General features: G+C 36.4%; 1 pseudogene; it reads left to right on the forward strand.

Moving 5' to 3' along the window:
* Positions 1 to 20,520: 20,520 nt before the first annotated feature.
* On the forward strand, positions 20,521 to 22,081 carry LOC129517749 (heterogeneous nuclear ribonucleoprotein A1-like; annotated as a pseudogene).
* Positions 22,082 to 23,574: the final 1,493 nt, after the last annotated feature.

Raw genomic sequence — 23,574 nt, forward strand, 5'->3', positions numbered from 1 at the left:
TATCTATCTGGGTCTCAGATTCTGGACCACTTAGAAATGAGCAGATGAGACTCTAAGTTTTCTCCCAGGTCTAACAGTCTAAAGTTCAACATTAAATCAAAATTGACGCTTCTATATTCTAACTCATGCTAAAATTAGAATCTATATGATACAGGTTAGCACATGATCAATTGGTGCTTTGGTCTTGAATTGTTTGTTATACATTCAGCTTGTATCCCTGATATAGGAATCATGGCTCACACATCCATATTTTAGGCCAAAACCTAGGCCACGGCTGCTCAAACTACTATATGCTTTTAAAAATATCTGTGTTGACTGATTGAACTGGAAAATGAGGAATCTGACTACTGATATGGCTTCACAGCTGGGATGTCAAGATTAGCAAGGTAATATATATTAACACTGGCACTTCCTTGAGCTTGCTAAATAAGAGATGGTATAAGTTCAGAGTAAATACACAGATCAGGATCAATTTTCTATTTCCTTATAAACCTCTTCAGTGACTTGCAAATATAAAATAACATGATGAGATCTGCTGGCTCCTTTGAAAACCTATTTTCCTCAAGAAGTGTGGTATTTCTATGTCTGAACATAAAAGGATAGTTAAAAATACTTTCTTGGAAACCGTGCTCAGTAGTAGACACCGAGATCAGTCCTATGTGGTTTGCTGTGAGTGATTTTAGAGATGCTCTTAGTCCCCATCTCTGCTCAATAGCCTCTTTCCTTACAGCATTTCATGGTTATTGATATTCTCATTTTGGAATCACTTCTGTGGACAGAAGTAGTAAGACTTGGGTAGTTTGGATGCTGGAAAGAAGGAGGAAGAAATATGTGCTAGGCATTGAAGGAGAGCAAGTCCAGGAAAGGGACAAGAAGAAGGCTCTCAAAGAGAAAAGAGATGCCTACAGCGCTTTTTTTTTTTTTTTTTGCAATTGCACCAAGGCTAGATCCAAAGTGGGGCGGGGTGGATAGAAAAGAAAATATATACCCTCTCCTTCAAACAAAGTAAAATGACTATTTAAATATGATTCAAAAAGGTACAATGTCATTTCATTAGACATTGGGCATATCTTTCAGCATTTGAATTCTATAATGAAATTCAAATGCTTTTCACCATCTCTACTGCTATGACTCTAGTCCAAGCCAATATCACTCTTCACCTGAATCTTTTATCAGCATCCTAACTGGTCTCTTTGTTTCCACATCCACCACACAGCCACTAGAGTCATCCTTTCAAAGTATAGATACTGGACTTAAAACTCTGATGGCTTTCAATTGAAAATGTAACAAAGTCAGGGCATCTGGGTGGCTCAGTCAATTAAGCATCTGCCTTTTGCTCAGGTCATCATCTTTGGGTCCTAGGATCCAGCCCCAAGTTGGGTTCCCCCTTATCAGGGAATCTGCCTGTCCCTCTGCCCTACCCCCCAGCTTGCACTCTCATTCTCTATCTCTCTAATAAATAAAATATTTTTTTTAAAAAAGAAGGTGGAATGAGTAAAAAAGAAGTGTAGATGAGTAGTCAAGATGTCGCAGCTGAAATTAACCTAACATGGCTATAGGGGATAATATTATCATGGTTTTGTCACTTTCCTTAGAAACAACACCTCAGAAGCAAATAAGAAATTGGTAAATTATCCAGGGTTTGGATTAACAAGGCAACAACTTCGACAGATTGTTAAGGGGCTAAGGAATTCTGGGATGTTAGTGAGCACATCCTCAAAACAGTGCCCACAGAGCCCCGGGTGAGTATGAAGGCAAACCACAGTGGGTGGTAAAGGACTGGGAGAACCGGAATTACTTAAGGGTTTGAAGGTGATCATGGAAATATTAGAGAACATTCCATGGATCATAAGGGGTAAAGAGCCATAGAAGCAAAACAGATCATGGTCAGAGAGGAGGATCAGAATTCAGGATCATGGAACGGTGATGATGGAATATATGTTATAATGAAATGAAGGGATTATGAAGTTAGGTGAGTGAGTTCAGGGACCGAATGGAAAGACCCCTCAATTACTCAGAACTGTCTTACTTAGCTATAAAATCTCTTCCTTGACAACAGTGTAAAACTAATAGACCATTAAACTTTACAATGGACTTGCTACTCCTTCAAGTAAAGTCTAACTCATCATACAAGGCTTATCTGGAAAAGTCTCTGATAGCATCTGATCACTGATTTTGGAGTACCTAGGCCAAAATTAAATGCAGGGGGACTTTTTTCTAGCATTTTTGTTTTTATTTGGCTTTTCTCCAGCTCTTAGTTTCTATCCCTAGTTTAAAATCTTTTCTATATCAAAAAAGATCTAACCTCTATCAGAGGGCCTTAATGGAGCTGATAACTAATCTTAACTCACAGTAAAATGGGAGTGGCTGAGAATGACTTAAAGCCTTACCAATCCTGGGTCACATGAAAATTTTGACAATGTCCTTCCTGCCTTAACTCAAATCCATGAATAGGAAATAAGGTGGAAATTTAGGACCATTGTAAGTTAACACTTTTGCTAGACATAAGGTCATCTCCAGCAGACAATATCCCTAGGCTGTTCTACTATGCTATTGAATATTCATGTGGAATTAGGATCTTATGGCAGCACTGCCATCTATTTAGATTAAACCTGGATTAGAGACCCTCTGACTCCATGGTATCAGAAAGGGCAGCAAAATCTCAGAGCAAAGAAAATGACTCTAATCCCCAAACATCTATTTAGCTATTGGCATGCCCTCCAAGGAGAAAGTATCCCTCCAGGAGCATGAGGCCCTTAGGGACAGATTTCCCAGTGCATCATTTTTAGATCCATTAGTGCTAACATGCATGTTGGTTGCTAGGATACTATAAATTGGGAAATAAAATATCATATAACGATAGGTGCAGAGAGGCAGGCGCTGGCCTGCTTTGCAGACTACGTACTGGGCTGTTACTTATTAGCATCATGATTAGGATCATTTCCAACAGCTCCTGTCTATTTTCCTTCTGGAAACTAGAATGTTGTTGCATTTCAATTGGTAAAGAGTGTTTATAATTCATATTTTTTGAGGAGTAATTGAATTTTTGAAAGTTGAGCCTCATAATTGCTACTGAGGAATCTATTAATGAGTAAGAAGAAGGTTGGGGTGTGCATGTGTGTGTGTTTTTCCCTGACTATTAAATGGCAACTTCAATTTGGGAATGAAATCACCCTCCATTGATTTCCAGTGTATTCTGCCATCGTTCAGATAGCACTTTCAAAGAGTTCTGTAAATGAGATTTGTAGCTGAGGTAATTGCTGCTGCAAAAGCATGCAATAGAAGGCAAGCATTAAAACTGCCACTTTCTTGATGTTGTAACTTAACTACCTCCTTTCCAAACAAAGCTGAGTGGGATAGAAGATGAAATCCTCTTTGATTTTTGACTTGCCTCTTATCTCCAAGAGGAAGGAGACACTTGATTTTGATCCCCATCTCACTTTATGATGTTAATTACCTAACTGGGGGAAAAAAACCCTTTCCAGCAAATTACTTGGTATTACTGATCACGTCTTGATTATCCTTAGATTTGATTATCTTCCCTTAAAACTAACAATCATTTTTGCGATGATTTTTCAATGGTGTTGCCCAAGAGAGGATAAGTAGCTTCTTCCCAGAGGTGATTTATTACTTCTAAGTGACAGTTGTGGGGAAGACAAAAATTCATCTCCACAGACTGGCTGCCTGCATCTGAGTGCCTAAGTGATATTCATTGACAGTGAACAACCTCTACCTGGGTCAGGGCTTGAGAAGGAGGCGCCTCATCAACCACCAGTCTCTGTGTCTGAAAGGCTGGGGAGGGCTCATTAGGAGAACATCATGCACCTGGGACAGGCCCTTCACCACCAATATCATAATTCGAATCATATGTTGGGATGCCTGGGCGGCTCAGTGGTTTAGCACCTGCCTTCCGCCCAGAGCATGATCCTGGAGTCTCAGGATCGAGTCTTATATCGGGCTTCCTGCATGGGCCTGCTTCTCTCTCTGCCTCTCTCTCTCTCTCTCTCTCTCTCTCTCTCTCTCTCTCTCTCTCCCTCCCTCCTCCCCGCCTCTCTCATGAATAAAAAAATATGAATAATAGTGAAAGGGAATATAAGGGAAGGGAGAAGAAATGTGTGGGAAATATCAGAAAGGGAGACAGAACATGAAGACTCCTAACTCTGGGAAACGAACTAGGGGTGGTGGAGGGGGAGGAGGGCGGGGGGTGGGGGTGAATGGGTGACGGGCACTGAGGGGGACACTTGACGGGATGAGCACTGGGTGTTATTCTGTATGTTGGTAAATTGAACACCAATAAAAATTAATTTATTAAAAAAATAATAATAATCTTAAAAAAAAGAACCATGTGGTAGCCTGGTACCATGCTGAGTCTACATCATATCTCATTATGCATTCACTATTTTTCTACTATAAGTAATTAATACCGTTCTGCTCCTTCTCTATTTTCTCCCACCCCACTTTGAGATTTGTGGAGGGAGGAATATTTCTTTAGCTTCCCATAGCCCCTATAAACCTTCGCACCTAGCAAGTGTTTAATTAATGTTTAAAAAATTTTGATGCCATAGTAAATATTAAACAATCAAGTAAGAGTATTTTGGGGTGCCTGGGTGGTTCAATTGGTTGAGCATCTGGCTCCGGTCATTATCTCAGTCCTGGGATTAAGCCCAGCATTGGGCTACTTGCTCAGCAGAGTCTGCTTGAGGATTCTCTCCCTCTCTCTCTGCCTCTACTCCCTCAAACAGTAAATCTTAAAAAAATCAGGTAAATAATAGTGAAGGGGAATATAAGGGAAGGGAGAAGAAATGTGTGGGAGATATCAGAAAGGGACACAGAACATAAAGACTTCTAACTCTGGGAAATGAACTAGGGGTGGTGGAAGGGGAGGAGGGCGGGGGGTGGGGGTGAATGGGTGACGGGCACGGAGGGGGACACTTGACGGGATGAGCACTGGGTGTTATTCTGTATGTTGGTAAATTGAACACCAATAAAAATTAATTTATAATAAAAAAAAATCAGGTAAATGTGTCTTTTACTGTAATCTGAACCTGATTAGGGGAGTCAAAAACTCCAATAATCTAAAAATAAATTTTAGCCAGTTTTGAAATCCTTGGATTCTTTTTATAAAGAGAAAGGAGAAGACAAAGGTATTTTTTTAATTTTAAATTTTATGGAGAAAAGATTCTAATGATGGTGATGATAAAAGACTGCCATGGATAAAGGTTATCATTTGCCCAGACTCAGATTTCCTTCCCACCTAGACCCTTTGCCTGCTATAACTTAAGGTCCTACTAATGCCCCCTAACATTGTCAGAATTAGCTGGGTCAGATTTCCTACAAAATACAGTCATTTGGTAGTGTTTAATAGGAAACTGGTCCCAGGGGAATTCTGTAACCACAGTGAAAAGCCATAAGAAATGGAACAAAAATGTAAGCCTCAAATTTATCTGTCATAGTAAGCTATCCACCATGAAATTTGCCTAAGGGAGGAGGAAAAACTGAGCTTTCTTTCACTTGTTTTTTCCATTATTGGTTCAAGCTGCTAAGAATGACTGAACATTTCCAATCCCTGAAATTCATAGGAGATAACCATTGATTGCCAAGAATTTAGTAATGATTCAACTCACCTTGACACAATGAGAGAGCAGTCTGACTGAAGGATTTGCTTTCTTGCAAGTGACCAAGGAGACACCTTTACTATCCTCTATTTTATTAACCTTAATTCTTATTTCTTCCTACCAGCTGTTTCCCACTATTCACCCAATTTTCTGGGAAAACTTCAAGTGAAGAAGAGAGTAAAATTAACAGATAACTAGATGCAGGGCCAGGCTGAGGCAGAAATTCAATGGTTTCTAGAAAAAAATCCATGTTGTAAGAAGAGAAAAACGTAACCTTGAGTCAGGGAGCTCTTAACTTCTAGACTTGGGCACAGTTTTTGTTTTGTTCTGGACATGCAAATAGCGTCTGGATGTGAGCACTAAAATTGTAAAACAAGGGAGTCAGGTGGCTGCAAGTCAATCATGACCATGAGACAGAAGTGAGAGATAAAATTTTAGAAAAATGTAATTGTTCCCAAATAGGACAAAAATAAAATAAATGGTTTTATTTGCAGTATTTTTTGAAGTGTGGTCCATGTATCCCTGGTGGTTCCTGCAATCTTTTCTTGGAATCTGCAAGGTCAACACTATTTTCATATTAAACTAAGATATTCCTTGCCTTTTCCCCAATGTTGACATGTTCATGGATGTCGCAAAAGCAATGGTGATAAAATTACTGACCCCTTAACATTTATCATGGCAGAGGCACCAAACTGTTATTAGTACTATGTTAACTATGGGCTGGCTACAATATTAGTAATGAATATTGCTTATATAAGTTCATCAATATACCTTCTTTTTCAAAAAAAATCTTGAAAAATAAGAGTTTGTCTTTATTAAAAGTTCTTAGGCCCATAAGCAAATGCTCCTGGCTTTGTCAAACACGTTTGAATTCCATGTGTCTTTCATATCACAATAGTAATCTCAGATATATTCTCTATATGGACACCTATTATATATTAAAGTACAGTTAATAGTCATAGCTATGCTACCAGTGAGTAAGTCTTCATAATAAACTATTAAATCCATATATGCTATGGATAATGACCAAAGAAAGGCCAATGTTTATATCGGGGAACAGCCATTTTCAAATTCTTTCCATGGAGGCAGAATAGCTTAATAATCCCAGAACAGATTCTGCTTCCAGCCAGCCTGAGTTTGAGTTCCAACTTTAACACCTCCTACCAGAATGACCATGGATAATGCACTTAACCTCTTTGTGTTTTGCTCTCTCCATTTTCTTAAAGGACTGTGAGCATTACATGAGTTAATATGTATAAAATGTCTAGAACAGTGCTTGGGTCATAGTATGTGCTAGGTAAGTGTTAATTATCAATATGATAGCTAAATTGTTTAAAACTGAGATCATATATGAGTATCAGATACAACGTTAAAAGATATGTGAGTTTATAGAGGCCAACCACTTGTACTTTAGCAGATATTAGTAAAATCTAATTAACTCATGTCTCAGACTAAGAAAGTGTTACTTTTTGTTGGCCTGTAACATTTCTACTGAGCTTCCCAAGTGTGAAACTGAATATTCCCTGGGGTGGGGTGGGGCAGGGCAAGTTCAATACTCAGTTGCATATAAGATTTTCTTTCCTTTGGTTTTATACCACTTTTACCAACACACTGATCTATTTTCTTCTACAACCAGATATAAGTTCCCAAGGTTAGTTCCTGATTTCAACTTCTATCATAAACTATTTTCTAAATCTGGTTTCATAACAACCCCCTTTCTCACCAACATATCTTTATTTCTTGAGTTATCATAAAATCACTTAACAAAATTAATTGCAACACACTCTGAAAAGAATAGTCAAGAAGGGTCTCTGGGGTGTTGTCAATGTTCTATTTTTTTACTTGGGTGGCTATTATATTGCTCTCTGAGTTAATTGAGCTGAACATTCATGTTTTGTACATTTCTATGTATGAGTTCTAGTTCATAATAAAAAGATTTAAAGAAGAAATGAAGGAAACAAATAGAGGGGAAAGGTGGCATATGTTTCTTTAGAGAGAGATATATGGTCACTGGTTTTTTTCTTTATTTAAATTCAATTTGCCAACATATATTATAACACCCAGTGCTTATCACATCACATGTGCTCAATGCCCATCACCCTGTTACCACATCCGCTCACTCACCTACCCTTCAGCAACCCAGTTTGTTTCCCAGAGTTAATAAGAGTCTTTCATGATTTGTCTTCCTCTCTAACTTTTTCCCAGTTTCCTCTCCGTCCCTTATGGTGCCTTGCACTATTTCTTATATTCCACATATGAGTGAAACCATATGATAATTGTCTTTTTCTGATTGATTTATTTCACTCAGCATAATACCCTCTAGTTCTATTCACGTCAATGTAAATAGTAGGTATTCATCCTTTCTAATGGTTGAGTAATATACCATATATTATATTATATTATATTATATTATATTATATTATATTATATTATATTAATCTCACATCTTCTTTATCCATTCATCTGTCAATGGACATCTTGGCTCCTTCCACAGTTTGGCTAATGACATTGCTGCTATGAACAATTGGGTGCAAGTGCCCCTTTGTTTCACTACATCTGTATCTTTGGGATAAAACATGGTAGTGCAGTTGCTGAATTGTAGGGTAGCTCTATTTTCAACTTCTTGAGGAACCTCCATACATTTTCCAGAGTGGCTGCACCAGGTTTTTTATACTTCTTAAATGATGAATTTATGTTAGGACACTGCTTTAAAAAATATTAGGTATTCCTGCTTTAACCTTTGACACAGCTCTACATCTGTCACATAGAAGGCTCCATTTCAATGGAAAATCAGTTGTCTCCAAAAAAAGAAAAAAGAAAGAAAATCAGTTGTTTCCATTGTTTTAAAATTTCACTCAAATGGGTAGCTCATTTCCAGAAGACAATCTCAAGACAAGGCACAGGGAATGGCAACATAGTATTTCAAACTGTTCTAGCAGCAGCTTAGGCTAGCACAGTCTTTTCCCTCCAAGTAATGCCCATGGTCACTGAGAGAGGTGACTCCAGTCTGAGCTGGGAACCTAGGATTAATACCATCTGGTTGAGGAGCAGGTTTGTTTTGAATATCCATGGCTTGTTTAAGCTTCCCTGCAATGCTGACTTTGAATACCAGTAAGATGATATATAAATAGCAAATAAAAGCTGGAATTTGACTACTATCCTTCTTTGTAAATCAATTAAGAAATTCATTTAATACTTCACTAATTTTTCCATCTTCTTTGATGTTTTCCATTTCATCTTGTAATTCTAACATCTGCCTTCACTGACCTCTGCTTTGTACAGTTCTGAGAAACTATACATTTGCATGATGCTAGATTTTTTGAAGGTAGCTATATTTCTTCCTTTTCCTTTATTCACATGCTTTAGTGTCCTTGACTTGTGTTTTTGAGAAAGGAGTTTTTGGCAGACTTCATCTGTGAGTCTTGTTCTCTCATAATTTGAATTTTACATATCATATTGTATCTCCTGATATTGCCCAATATGAAACTTTCTACTTGTAATCAATTATTCCAAGTCATGTAACTTAGTTAACATTTTGAGTAGTAACCATGCTGCATGAACAAGAAACTGTATAGACTGGACCCTATAAGTAGAGTTTAGCGATGACTTTAAAATTTTTAAAAATATGACATCATTAGGAATGGATAAATAAGTACCTTCGAAAATCTTCTCTTCTACAAAAGAGAGCATTGGCAAAATTTTAAGAATATTTTTCACAACTCTAGAAATTAATCAAATGGCTATAATAATTTCATGAGCATATACTGAAGAAAAATGGTTGAATATTGATAAGAGCAATAAGGGTTTTGGTGTTTTAACTTGGTCTATTCTATCTCTCTTTCTCCAGCTCCTACAGCTAGCCTTAAAACCAATAATATATCATCAGAATGAAAATCAGTAGCCTGACAGCCACTAGAGGGAGACTAGAATGGAGTTGGACCTCCCTCAAAGCCCCATTCCCAGAGAAATATCATTGTTTGATTTGGTGATATTCTAAAATATCCCATTTGCAAGTCTTGTCTTTAAGACACTAAAAGAAAAAAAATAAGACATTAAAAGATCATCACTCAGTTTGAATAGCCTTTTCCTGAAGGGAATTTGTTTAAAATTATTATTAGCAATTGTTTAATACTGAAGCTACCTAATGCAGTGGTTAACAGCTAAACAAATGAAGGCTAACCAAAAAGCTTAAAAGGAATAACTAGGGAATTACATACCCACAGAAGGGTTTGAAAAGTTACTATATATTTTCAGAAATCTACAAGACCATACTCAGGCATAAGTCTATACACATGTCCAAAGCTGTATGCATGTTCAAGAAATACTTGAAAAGCCCTTAAATTGTCACTTCTGGATGACCTTGAGGCTCTGCATAAGCAGCAAGTGAACAACACTAAGGTGGAGTTATAAACTGCCTGGCTGAGTGTTGAAGATGTGCCTCAACAGAAACAAGAGCCAATAAGCAAATACTATGAGTCTCAGGGGTTCCAGGAATTTAAGGAAATCTCTGTCCAATCATTAGCTGATCAGTAAGATAACTTTAACCCCCATATAGAATGAACTTAACAGAATTAGTTCAGAAAAGTAATTAAATCAACAATTAGCAATAAAAACAAACATCGGGAGGGCAAAATTAACTTCTAGAGTTTTCACATGATCTAAAATGTACAGTTTTCAACAACACACACACACATAACATGCAATGAAAGAAGAAAGTATGACACATGCACAGGACAAAAAGAAGTGAACAGAAACAATCTTTGAAAAAATCTAGTATTAGACTTACTAGATAAAAACATTAAATCAGCCATTATAAATACATTTAAAGAACTAAAGCACATTATGCTCAAGAAATTAAAAAGGTTATGAGAACAACCTTTCACCACTTAGAAGATATCAATTAGGAGATAAAAACTATTAAAAAATGCAACTGATTTCTGTGCATTGATTTTATATCCTGCCATGCTGCTGAACTACTGTCTGAGTTCTAGCAATTTTGAAGTGGAGTCTTTTGGGTTTTCCACATAAAGTATCATGTCATCTGTGAAGAGTGGGAATTATATTTCTATACACTAACAATGAGACTAAAGAAAGAGAAATTAAGGAATCAATCCCATTTGCAATTGCACCAAAAACCATAAGATATCTAGGAATAAACCTAAGCAAAGAAATAAAGGATCTGCCCTCTAAAAGCTATAGAACACTTATGAAAGAATTTGAGAAAGACACAAAGAAATGAAAAAATATTCCATGCTCATGGGTTGGAAGAATTCATATTGTTAAAATGTCTGTGCTACCCAGAGCAATCTAAACAATTCAATGTACCCCTATCAAGATAATATTAACAATTTACACAGAACTGGAACAAATAATCTTAAAATTTGTATGGAACCAGAGAAGACCCTGAATAGTCAGAGGAATGTTGAAAAAGAAAACCAAAGCTGGCGGCATCACAATGCCAGACTTCAAGCTATATTAAGAATTTTAGTCATCAGGACAGTATGGTACTGGCACAAAAACAGACAAATAGATCAATGGAACAGATTAGAGAATGCAGAAATGGACCCTCAACTCTTTGGCCAACTAATCTTCAACAAAACAGGAAAGAAATAACCACTGGGGGGGGGGAGGAAAATTGGATAGCCACATGTAGAAGAATGAAACTGAACCATTTTCTTAAACCATACACAAAGATAAACTCAAAATGGATGGAAGATATTAATGTGAGACAGGAATCCATCAAAATCCTAGAGAAGAACACAGGTAGCAGCTTCTATGACCTTGGCTACAGCAACTTCTTGCTGGACATATCTATAAAGGTAAGGTAAATAAAAGCAAAAATGAACTATTAGGGCTTCATCAAGATAAAAATCAACTACACAGCAAAGGAAACAGTCCACAAAACAAAGTCAACCTACAGAATTGGAGAAGATATTTGCAAATGACATATCAGATAAAGGGCTAGTATCCAAGATATATAAAGAACTTATCAAACTCAACACCCAAAAAACAAATAATCCAGTCAAGAAATGGGCAGAAGACATGAACAGATATTTCTCCAAAGACATACAAATGGCCAATAGACACATTAAAAAATGTTCCACATTGCTTACCATTGGGAAATACAAATCAAAACCACAATGAGATACCACCTCACACCAGTTAGAATGGCTAAAATTAACAAGACAGGAAAGAACAAACGTTGGTGAGAAGGTGGAGAAAGGGGAACCCTCTTACACTGTTGATGCAAATCCAAGCCGGTACATCCACTCTGGAAGACAGTATGGAGGTTCTTCAAGAAGTTAAAAATAGAGCTACCCTATGACCCAGCATATATATACATATAATGGGATATGTATTATATGTGTGTATATATACACACATATAATGGAATGTACACATTCCAATATACACATACATACATACATATGTACATACATACATATAATGGAATATTACTCAAACATCAGAAAGTATGAATATCTACCATATACATCAACATGAATGGAACTGGAGGGTATTATGCTGAGTGAAATAAGTCAGTCAGAGAAAGATAATTACCATATGGTTTCACTCATATGTGGAATATAAACAAACAGCACAGAGGATCATAGGGGAAGGGAGGGAAAACTGAATGGGAAGTCATCAGAGACGAAGACAAACCATGAGAAATTCTTAACTCTAGGAAACAGAGGGTAGCTGGAGGGGAGGGGAGTGGGGGACAGTGTAATTGGGTGATGGGCATTAAGGAGCACATGTGATGTGATGAGCACTAGGTGCTAAACACAACTGAAAAATTATTGAACACTACGTCTGAAATTAATGATATACTATATGTTGGCTAATGAAATTTAAATAAAAAGCTATTAAAATATATATGAATTCTGGAAATGAAAAGTAACTAAAATGAGAAATTCACTAAAAATGTTCAATAACAGATTTGAGCAGGCAGACAAAATAATAAGAGAATTTGAAGATAGATCCATTGAGATTATGCAGTCTGAGAAAGACAAAAATGATTAGGAAAACTGTAGAGTCTCAATGACCTGTCAAGCATACCAACATACACATAATTGAAATTCCAGAAGGAGAGGGAAGAAATAAAACTGTAGAAAGAATATTATAAAGAAATAATGCCTGAAAATTTCCCAAATTTTATGTAAAACATTAATCAACGTATTCAAGAAGCTCAACAAATTTCAAGCAGTATAAATGCAGAGAGACCCCCACCTGGACAAATAGTAAATGTGAAAACCAAAGATAATGAGAGAATCTGAAAAGCTACAAGAGACAAGCACTCCTCATGTACAAGGGAACTTTAATAAGATTAATAAATGATTTCTCATCAGACACCATGGAGTCCTGACAACTGAAATGAAAGGACCCCGGACAGTAACTCAAACCCACATCACAAAATAAAAAGCACTGATAAAAATCACTACATGGGTAAATATAAATGATGATATAACTACATTTTAACTCTTTCCTCCTATCTAAAAGTCATGTACATAAAGCAATAATTATAAACCTAGACTGATAAGTATACAGTGTATAAAAATGTTATTTTATAATAATTGCAGCAAAAAGGAAGTTATAGAGAAGGGATATGTATAGGAGCAAAGGTTTATTATATACAATTAAAATTAAGTTGTATTAATCCAAACTAGATTGTTATATGAAAAGATGCCATTTTTAATACATAGAGCAATAACTGAGAAAATAACTTTTTAAAAACCCACCTTTTGCAAAGCAAAAGATACCATCAATAAAACTCAAAGACAACCTACAGAATGGGATAAGATATTTGCAAATGACGTATCAGATAAAGGGCTAGTTTCCAAGATCTATAAAGAACTTATTAAACTCAACAGCAAAGAAACAAACAATCCAATCATGAAATGGGCAAAAGACATGAACAGAAATCTCACAGAGGAAGACATAGACATAGCCAACAAGCACGTGAGGAAATGCTCCGCATCACTGGCCATCAGGGAAATACAAATCAAAACCACAATGAGATACCACCTCACACCAGTGAGAATGGGGAAAATTAACAAGGCAGGAAACCACAAATGTTGGAGAGGATGTGGAGAAAAGGGAACCCTCTTACACTGTTGGTGGGAATGTGAACTGGTGCAGCCACTCTGGAAAACTGTGTGGAGGTTCCTCAAAGAGTTAAAAATAGATCTGCCCTATGATCCAGCAATTGCCCTGCTGGGGATTTACCCCAAAGATACAGATGCAATGAAATGCCAGGACACCTGCCCCCCGATGTTTATAGCAGCAATGTCCACAATAGCCCAACTGGGGAAGGAGCCTCAGTGTCCATCGAAAAATGAATGGATAAAGAAGATGTGGTTTATGTATACAATGGAATATTACTCAGCCATTAGAAATGACAAATACCCACCATTTGCTTCGACGTGGATGGAGCTGGAGGGTATTATGCTGAGTTAAATAAGTCAATCGGAGAAGGACAAACAGTATATGGTCTCATTCATTTGGGGAATATAAAAAATAGTGAAAGTGAATAAAGGGGAGAGGAGAAAAAATGAGTGGGAAATATCAGAAAGGGAGACAGAACATGAGAAACTCCTAACTCTGGGAAACGAACTAGGGGTGGTGGAAGGGGAGGTGGGCGGGGGGTGGGGGTGACTGGGTGACGGGCACTGAGGGGGGCACTTGACGGGATGAGCACTGGGTGTTATTCTATATGTTGGCAAGTTGAACACGGAATATATATATCTATATATATATATAGCCACCAAAAGAAACAGGAGTAATTAAAATGGTACATTACAAAACATCTATTTAACATAGAAGCAATCAATAATGGATACAGAAAAAAATATGTCAAATAGCAAATGAAGAGCAAAATGGCAGACTTATAACCTCTTGTAGGAGCATGTACATTGAATGTAAGTGTATTACATATTCCAACCAAAAGGAGAAGATTGGCAGAATCAGTTTTAAAAATCCAATTATATGCTGTCTACATGAAACTGACTTAGATTCAAAACACAAATAGAATGAAAGTTAAAAAATGGAAAAGATATATTATGCACATAATAACCAAAGGAAAGAGTAAAGTGGCTGTATTTTTATAAGACATAATAGCCTGAGACAAAAATTGTTGCTGGAGACAAAGAAGGACATCTCTTTTTTTAATTTTTGTTTATTTTTTAAGAAGGACATCTCTTGATGATTGATGAGTCAATCCATCAAGAAGACATAAAAACTATAAATATAAATGTACATGACACTAGATCGCAAAAACACATGAGGCAAAAACTGACATACTTGAAGGGAGAAATGGACTATTCAACAATAGTTGGAAACTTCAATACGTTACTTTCAGAAATGGATAGAACAACTAGGCAGATGATCAACAAGGAAATCAAAGATTTAAACAACATTATAAAACAAGTAAACTAGACACCAATAGAACACTTCACCCAATAACACCAGAATACACATTCTTCTCAAGTGTACATGGAACATGTTCCAGAAGGGATGATATGGTAACAGACCATAAAAGAAGTCTCAATATATCGATGACTTGAAATTATACAAAACATCTTGTCCAATCACAATAGAATGAAATTAGAGGTCAATAACAGAAGAAAACTTGGGAAACTCACAAAATATGTGAAATTTGAATAACAGAGTCATAAATAGCCAATGGGATGAAAAGAAATCACAAGGGAAAATGAAAGTAAAAGTTGGTTCTCTGAAAAGTCAACAAATCAAACTTACTAGACTGATCACGAAAAAAGAGAAAATGCTCAAATTACTAAAATCATGAATGAAAGAGGGGAAATTAATACAGATGTCACAGAAACAAAAAGAAATGATTATAAAGGAATACTATGTATAATTGTATATCAACAAATTGTATAACCCAGATGAAATGTACAAATTCCAAGAAAGAAACAAACTACTTTAACTCAGGTGAAAAAAAAGAAGAAAAAAAAATAAACTAACTCAGGAAAAATGTTCCAAAAAAAGCTTTAAAAAGTAAACAAGTTGGAGGTGCCTGGTGGCTCGGTCAAGTGTCTGAATCTTGATATTGGCTCAGTTCATGATCTCAGGGTCACTCTACACTCAGTGGGAGAGTTTGCTTCTCTCCCTCTCCCTCTGCCCCTGCTCATGTTCTCTCTCTCTCTCTCTCTCTCTCTCTCTCTCTCTCCCCCCACTCCCCCTCTCTCCCTCCCTTGTAACAAATCTTGTAAACAAATCTTGTAAGATTTGTAAATAAATCTTGTAAAAAGATTGTAAACAAATCTTTTTTTTTAAAGTAAACGAGTTGAGTAATAATTTTTTAAAAATACTCACAAAGGACAGACCAAGACCAGATGGGGCTATAGATAGGTTCTACCAAATGTTTAATAAAAATTATCACCAATCTTTCACAAACTATTCTCAAAAATATAGAAGACCAGTGATTATTTTGCAACTCATTCTATGAGGCTAGCATTACCCTGATACCAAACCCAGATGGTGAAATCACAAAAACACTATAAATCAGTATCTCTAATGAATATGGATATTAAAAATAATCAATAAAACACTGCAAATAAACTCAGTGACATATAAAATAATTATACTCCATGATCAAGGGTGATTTATCCCAGAAATGCAAGGATGGTTTATATACAAAAATCAATGCACTAGATTATGCACATTAATAGAATGAAAGGGAGAAAACACTATATGATCATCTCAACTGATACAGGAAAAGCATTTGACAAAATGCAACATCCTTTTTTGATTAAAAATATATTCAACAAACTAGGAATATGTGGGAACTTCAACATGATAAAGGGCATCTATGAAAAATGCACAACTAATATGTTTAATGGTTGAAAGATTTGAGACTTTGCCTCTAAGGTTAGGACAGAAGATGTCTACTTGTGCCAGTTCCATACAACATTTACTGGAGGTACTAGCCATTGAAGAGAAAGAGAAAACTAGTATCCAGATTGAAAAGAAAAAAGTAAAATTATCTCTATTTACAGATAACATAATCTTTTATAGAGGAAACCATAAAGATCCCACAAAAATAAAAAACAAGAGATAATTAACTAGTTAATGAAAATTTCAGGGCACAAGATAAATATACAAAAACATATAATGACTTCACAAGCAATAAAAACATGAAAATGAAATTAAGGAAACAATGTTATTTACATTAGTGCCAAAAAGAATAAAGTACTTGGGAATAAACTTAAAAAAATATAAAAGTTATATTCTGAAAACATAAAACATTGTTTAAAGAAATTAAAGAAGATATAAATGGAAAAGGATTCCATGTACAAAGATTTTAAGACTTAATATTGGTAAGATGACAATTTTCACCCAAGTGATCTACAGCTTCAACACAACTCCTATCAAAATCCCAGCTGTCTTTTTTTTGCAGAAATTGATAAGAAGGTTCTAACACTCATTTGGAAATACATGGTACACATAATATCCAACATAATTTGAAAGAGAAGAACAATATTGCTGGACTCAACACTTCTTAACTTCAAAACTTACTGCAAAGCTACAGTAATCATAGTAATCATATTGTGTGGTACTACATGAGGATAGACATATAGATCAATGAAACAGAATTGAAATTCTAGAAACAAACCTTTACCTTTAGAGTCAACTTATTTTTGATGAAGGTGCCCAGACAATTAAGTGGGAAATAGCCTTTTCAAGAAATGGTACAACCAGATATGCATTGATTTTGGACCTTTATTTCACACCATAGACAGAAATTCACTCAAAATACAACATAGGCCTAAATGTAGAAGCCAAAACTATAAAACTCTTAAAGGAAAATAGAGGAGTAAATTTTCATGACCTTGAGTTAGTCAAAGTTTTCTTAGATATGACACCAAAAGTGGAAATGCAAACTGGTACAGCCACTCTGGAAGACAATATGGATATTCCTTAAAAAGTTAAAGAAAAACCCTACCACCTAGCAACTGAACTTTAGGTATTTGTCCTATTTTTTAGGTATTTGTCCAAAGGATACAAACATAGTGATTCAAAGGGGCAAATGCACCCCAATGTTTATAGCAGCAATGTCCACAATAGCCAAAATATGGAAAGAGCCCATATGTCCATTGACAGATGAATAGATAAAGATGTGGTGTATATATATAATATATATAAAATATATAATATATAATGGAATATTAATCATCCATCAGAAAGAATGAAATCTTACCATTTGCAACAATGTGGATGGAACTAGAGGGTATTATGCTAAGTGAAATAAGTCAGAGAAAGACAAATATCAGATTACTTCACTCCTATGTGGAATTTAAGAAATAAAACAGATGAACAAAGGGGAAGAGAAGGAAAAATAAGAAAAAAACAGAGTAAAACAAACTATTAGAGACTCTTAACTACAGAAAAACTGAAGGTTGCTGGAGGGGTGGTAGATGTGGGAAGGGGGTAACTAGGTGATTGACATTAAGGAAGGCACTTGATGTAATGAGCACTGGGTGTTATATGCAACTGATGAATCACTACCTCTGAAACTAAAAGAAAAAAAAAGATATGACAACAAAGGCACAAGTGACTAAAGAAAAAAAGCAAAAACTTCACATATGTTAAAATATGTATGCAGTTCAAAGGATATTATCAAGAACATAAAGATAACTCCTAGAATTAGAGAAAATATTTGCAAATCATGTATCTATTTACATAAAGAATTTATATACACAATATGTAATGTTCTCTTATAATTCAGTAGTAAAAAGACAAAACATTTTTAAAATAGGTATATGATCTGAATATAGCTCTCAGAAGATATGCAAATGACCAATAAACACATTAAAGGATGTTTATTATTAGCCATCAGAGAAATGCAAAACAAAAGCACAATAAGGTACTTTATTATGCATCAAGGTAGCTATCATCAAAAAGATGCATAATAACAAATGTTGAATATGTGGAAAAATATAAAGCTTCATACACTGCTGGTGGGACTTTCAGAGAGGATGACAGAACTTGAGAGACTTCTAACTCTGGAAAACTAACAAGGGGTAATGGAAGGGGAGGTGGGTGAGGGTTGGGGTGACTGGGTGATAGGCACTGAGGGGGGCAATTTACGGGATAAGCACTGTGTGTCATACTATATGTTGGCAAATTGAACATACATACATACATACATACATACATACATACATAAATTATACAGCCACTTTGAAAAAATGTTTCAGAGTTCATCAAAAATAAAGCAAAGCAGAGCTACATAATGACCCTGCAATTCCACTCCTAAATATACACCCAAAAGAGTTTAAAAACATATATTAGCACAAAAATTTGTACACAAATGTTCAGAGCAGCATTGTTCATAATAGCCAAAAAGCATAAACAACCCAAATGTTTGTCAGCTGATGAATGGATAAATTGTGGCATATACATGAAATATTATTCAGTTATTAAAAGAAATGAATTACTACTACATGCTACAATGTGGATCACTCTCAAGAACATAATACTAAGGGAAAGAAGCCAGTCACAAAAGATCACATACTGTATGATTCCATTGATATGAAATGTTCAGAATAAGCAAATATACAGATATAGAAAATAGATTAGTGGTTGACAGACTGATGAGATGGGTAGGATGGAATGGGTTGTGACTGCTAGCTTGTTTGGTGTTTCTTTTTTTTTGGTTGATAAAAATGCTCTTAAACTGTATTATGGTATGGCTGCACAGGACTGAAAATTATTAAATGCCATTGAACCTAAATTTTATTTTATTTTTCTTTAATTTTATTTATTCATGAGAGACACAAAAAGACAGGCAGAGACATAGACAGAGGGAGAAGTGGCTCCATGCAGGGAGCCCGATGCGGGACTCGATCCTTGGACTCCGGGATCACACCCTGGGCCGAAGGCAGGCCCTAAACCGCTGAGCCACCCAGGGGTCCCTGAACCTAAATTTTAAATGTGCAAAGTTTATCATATATGAATTACATCTCGACATAGTTATTAAAAATGTATATTGGATAAGCAGCCTACAATTTACTTAATGAAAAACCAACAATGACAAGGAAAAAATAAGACCACACAGCAGAGCTGATATTCAAACCTATGTGTGTCTGGTTTTAATATTTATTTTAATAACCAATGTGCTATAACACCAAAGAGAGGTGGAGCCTCAGGAATGATTTAATTGTTTGGCACAGTTGGTGTTATGATTTAAAGGTATTTGCAGAAACTTTTCCAATCAGGCACTAGAAGACGAAAGTTCTGTTTATTAAAATGGCATTCATTTGGGGTAAGCATAACTCTCTCCAAATAGGATCTTTTGAACATGAGGACTTTTGTTGAAGAAGTTTTTTATAATAGTTTAATAAATTCTAACTTCTTAATGTAAAAGTCCTTAAACTGATTGTAGCAAGATCTAGTCCTAGGCCCAGTTCTGCCATTAATTTCCAGTATTTCCTTGACTGAGTCACATTACCTCTGTGCACCTTAATTTCTTTACTTCCAAATGAACATTGAATGTGATAACCTCAAAAGTCACAAGTGCTATTATAAATAATGTGACAATGAACATATGGGAGCCTATATATTCTTGAGTTATGATTTTCATATTCTTCAGATAAATACCCAGAAGTGGAATAGCTGGATCAAATGTTCTTTGCAGCATTATTTACAATAGCCAAATTATGATAGGTACACATTTAGATAAAAGGTAGGTTATAATGGGAAACCAACCATTAAGAAGTTATAATGGGTATGACAAGATCAGTTTTACATTTTTTAAAAAATTATTCAGGCTGCAGTGTGAAAAAATGGCTTGTAGGAAGAAAAGATTAAAAGACAGACACCGCTTTCTGCCCCTGGACGCCGCCGAGTAAGCATCGTTAAAGTCTCCCCTCCCACCGCCGTCATGTCTAAGTCAGAGTCTCCCAAAGAGCCTGAGCAGCTGCGGAAGCTCTTCATTGGAGGTTTGAGCTTCGAAACGACCGATGAGAGTCTGAGGAGCCATTTTGAGCAATGGGGGACGCCTACGGACTGTGTGGTAATGAGGGACCCCAACACTAAATGCCCCAGAGGCTCTGGGTTCACCACGTAGGCCACCGTGGAGGAGGCAGACGCAGCCATGAGTGCAGGGCCACACAAGGTGGATGGAAGAGTGGTGGAACCAAAGAGGGCCGTCTCCCGAGAAGATTCTCAAAGACCCGGTGCCCACTTAACTGTGAAAAAGATTTTTGTCGGTGGCATTAAAGAAGACACTGAAGAACATCACCTAAGAGATTATTTTGAACACTATGGGAAAATTGAAGTGATTGAGATCATGACTGACTGAGGCAGTGGCAAAAAGAGAGGTTTTGCTTTTGTGACCTTTGACGACCACGACTCTGTAGACAAGATTGTCATTCAAAAATACCATACTGTGAATGGCCACAACTGTGAAGTGAGGAAAGCCCTATAGAAGCAAGAGATGGCTAGAGCTTCGTCCAGCCAAAGAGGCCGAAGTGGTTCTGGAAACTTTGGTGGTGGTCGTGGAGGTGGTTTTGGTGGGAATGACAACTTTGGTCATGGAGGGAACTTCAGTGGTCGAGGTGGCTTCGGTGGCAGTCGAGGTGGTGGTGGATACGGTGGCAGTGGGGATGGCTATAATGGATTTGGTAATGACGGAAGCAACTTTGGAGGTGGAGGAAGCTATAACGATTTTGGCAATTACAACAATCAATCCTCAAATTTTGGACCCATGAAAGGAGGAAATTTTGGAGGCAGAAGCTCTGGCCCCTATGGTGGTGGAGGCCAATACTTTGCCAAACCATGAAACCAAGGTGGCTATGGCGGTTCCAGCAGCAGCAGCAGCTATGGCAGTGGCAGAAGGTTTTAATTACTGCCAGGAAACAAAGCTTAGCAGGAGAGGAGAGCCAGAGAAGTGACAGGGAAGCTACAGGTTACAACAGATTTGTGAACTCAGCCAAGCACAGTGGTGGCAGGGCCTAGCCGCTACAAAGAAGACATGTTTTAGACAATACTCATGTGTATGGGCAAAAAACTCGAGGACTGTATTTGCGACTAATTGTATAACAGGTTATTTTAGTTTCTGTTCTGTGGAAAGTGTAAAGCATTCCAACAAAGGGTTTTAATGTAGATTTTTTTTTTGCACCCATGCTGTTGATTGCTAAATGTAATAGTCTGATCATGACGCTGAATAAATGTGTCTTTTTTTAAATGTGCTGTGTAAAGTTAGTCTACTCTGAAGCCATCTTGGTAAACTTCCCCAACAGTGTGAAGTTAGAATTCCTTCAGGGTGATGCCAGGTTCCACTCGAAATTTATTTGCAACCTGCTTGGGCACAGAAGCCATTGTCTCCACAAACCTTGGTGTGGTTGAACTGACAGTTAATGTGTTGTGACCTGGAGTTCACCGTTAAAAGGGTCACCCAAGCAAAGTCCTGGAGTTTATTTGGTTATTATGATTGTTGGCACATCCTACGCAATACATCTAAATTGAATTATGGTATCAGATAAAATTATAGATGGGATTAAAGCTTGTGTATCGTCCATTATCATGTGTAATCAATAAACGATTTAATATTCTCTTGAAAAAAAAAAGACAGATACCAAATATGGAGACTATTACCTGCAACACACTATCTTAAGGACATTGTGTGCTAATCTGATAGTCAAAACTGGTTAATATAACTTTCTAAAAGGTATAACTCTTTAAAATGGAGTACGTAACTGGTAAGGAGCAAGTTAATGTGACATAAAATAAAATGGCATTCCATATGAAAAGAAAAAAGTTTATATTATATACCTTATAAAGGACTCTATATCAGCTCATCAGGCTGCCTTTTAGAATGTGTGTATATAGGCAAACTCTAACCAGAAACACAAAGAAAAACACTATGATGATGTACAGTTTTCTGATTTTAAAATGGCATGAAATCTTAGACTTGGGAACAAAAGAAGCAGCAGTGATACAATTTATCAGTCATTTAGTAATAAGTTAACATGTCTGACTAAAGACTAAAGCCCTCATGGTGTTTACTGCTTCAATAAACAAGCAATTAGGTTGTAGAGAAAAGATTAGTCCAGCTGGCATCTATAGATATACTGGTCTTCAATTGTCATTAGCCAGAATTTCACCTGCTGTCAACAAAACCTTCTAGGGATAAATATCAATTGCCTGGAAGATTCACTTTTATGGAATAACTCATAGCCCAAAAAATGCTTTACATTCATACCATGATAGTAAGAAAAAAATCTGAAGTACCATTGGCAGTAAAAAAAAAATCTACTAACAAAATTAAGCATGATTTATCTGCACGTAAAAAAGATAATAGTTTTTATTTTGTTTACTTCTCTCAATGGGGGATGAAAGTAAAAACCAGAAAAGAGACAGCCTACTAAGTCTCCCTACCTCATTGCTTTAAGCTTTATAAGAGAAAAGCCTTGCAACATGCTGCATGTACCTACTTCAAAAAGAGAAGCTGATGCTATTAAAGGTTATAAATTCTGAAATTAACTCCCATAATTTTCCAATCATTTTGTATTTTTAAATGCAAGGTTTTAGCTAAAAATCAATATAAGAATATGATACTGAGAAAAGTTACCCATTTTGTGCTGTGTAATAAAGCTCAGTGGAAAAGCATTTCGTAAAGGCTGCTAGGCACAAAGCTTGGCTTTTATCAGGAGTCCAAAGGCCTGGTGAACATTTGGGAATTCAAAGAATGAGACAGCATGTTTGCATATATACAAAGGTTAACTAAACAGCATGCAGCCTTTGAGAACAGTGCCACCAAATGTGTGTTTAAGCTGAAATGTTGCCAAGAATTCTATGTGTGAGAATCAAGATGACTGTCAATAAATGTGTCTTACAGGGGTGCCGGGGTGGCTCAATCAGTTGAGTGTTTGACTCTTGATCTCAGTTCAGGTCTTGATCTCAGGGTCGTGAGTTCAAGCCCTGTGTTGGGCTC

Source organism: Nyctereutes procyonoides, unplaced genomic scaffold (genome assembly GCF_905146905.1).
Source record: "Nyctereutes procyonoides isolate TBG_1078 unplaced genomic scaffold, NYPRO_anot_genome, whole genome shotgun sequence".
NCBI classification, from domain to species: domain Eukaryota; kingdom Metazoa; phylum Chordata; class Mammalia; order Carnivora; family Canidae; genus Nyctereutes; species Nyctereutes procyonoides.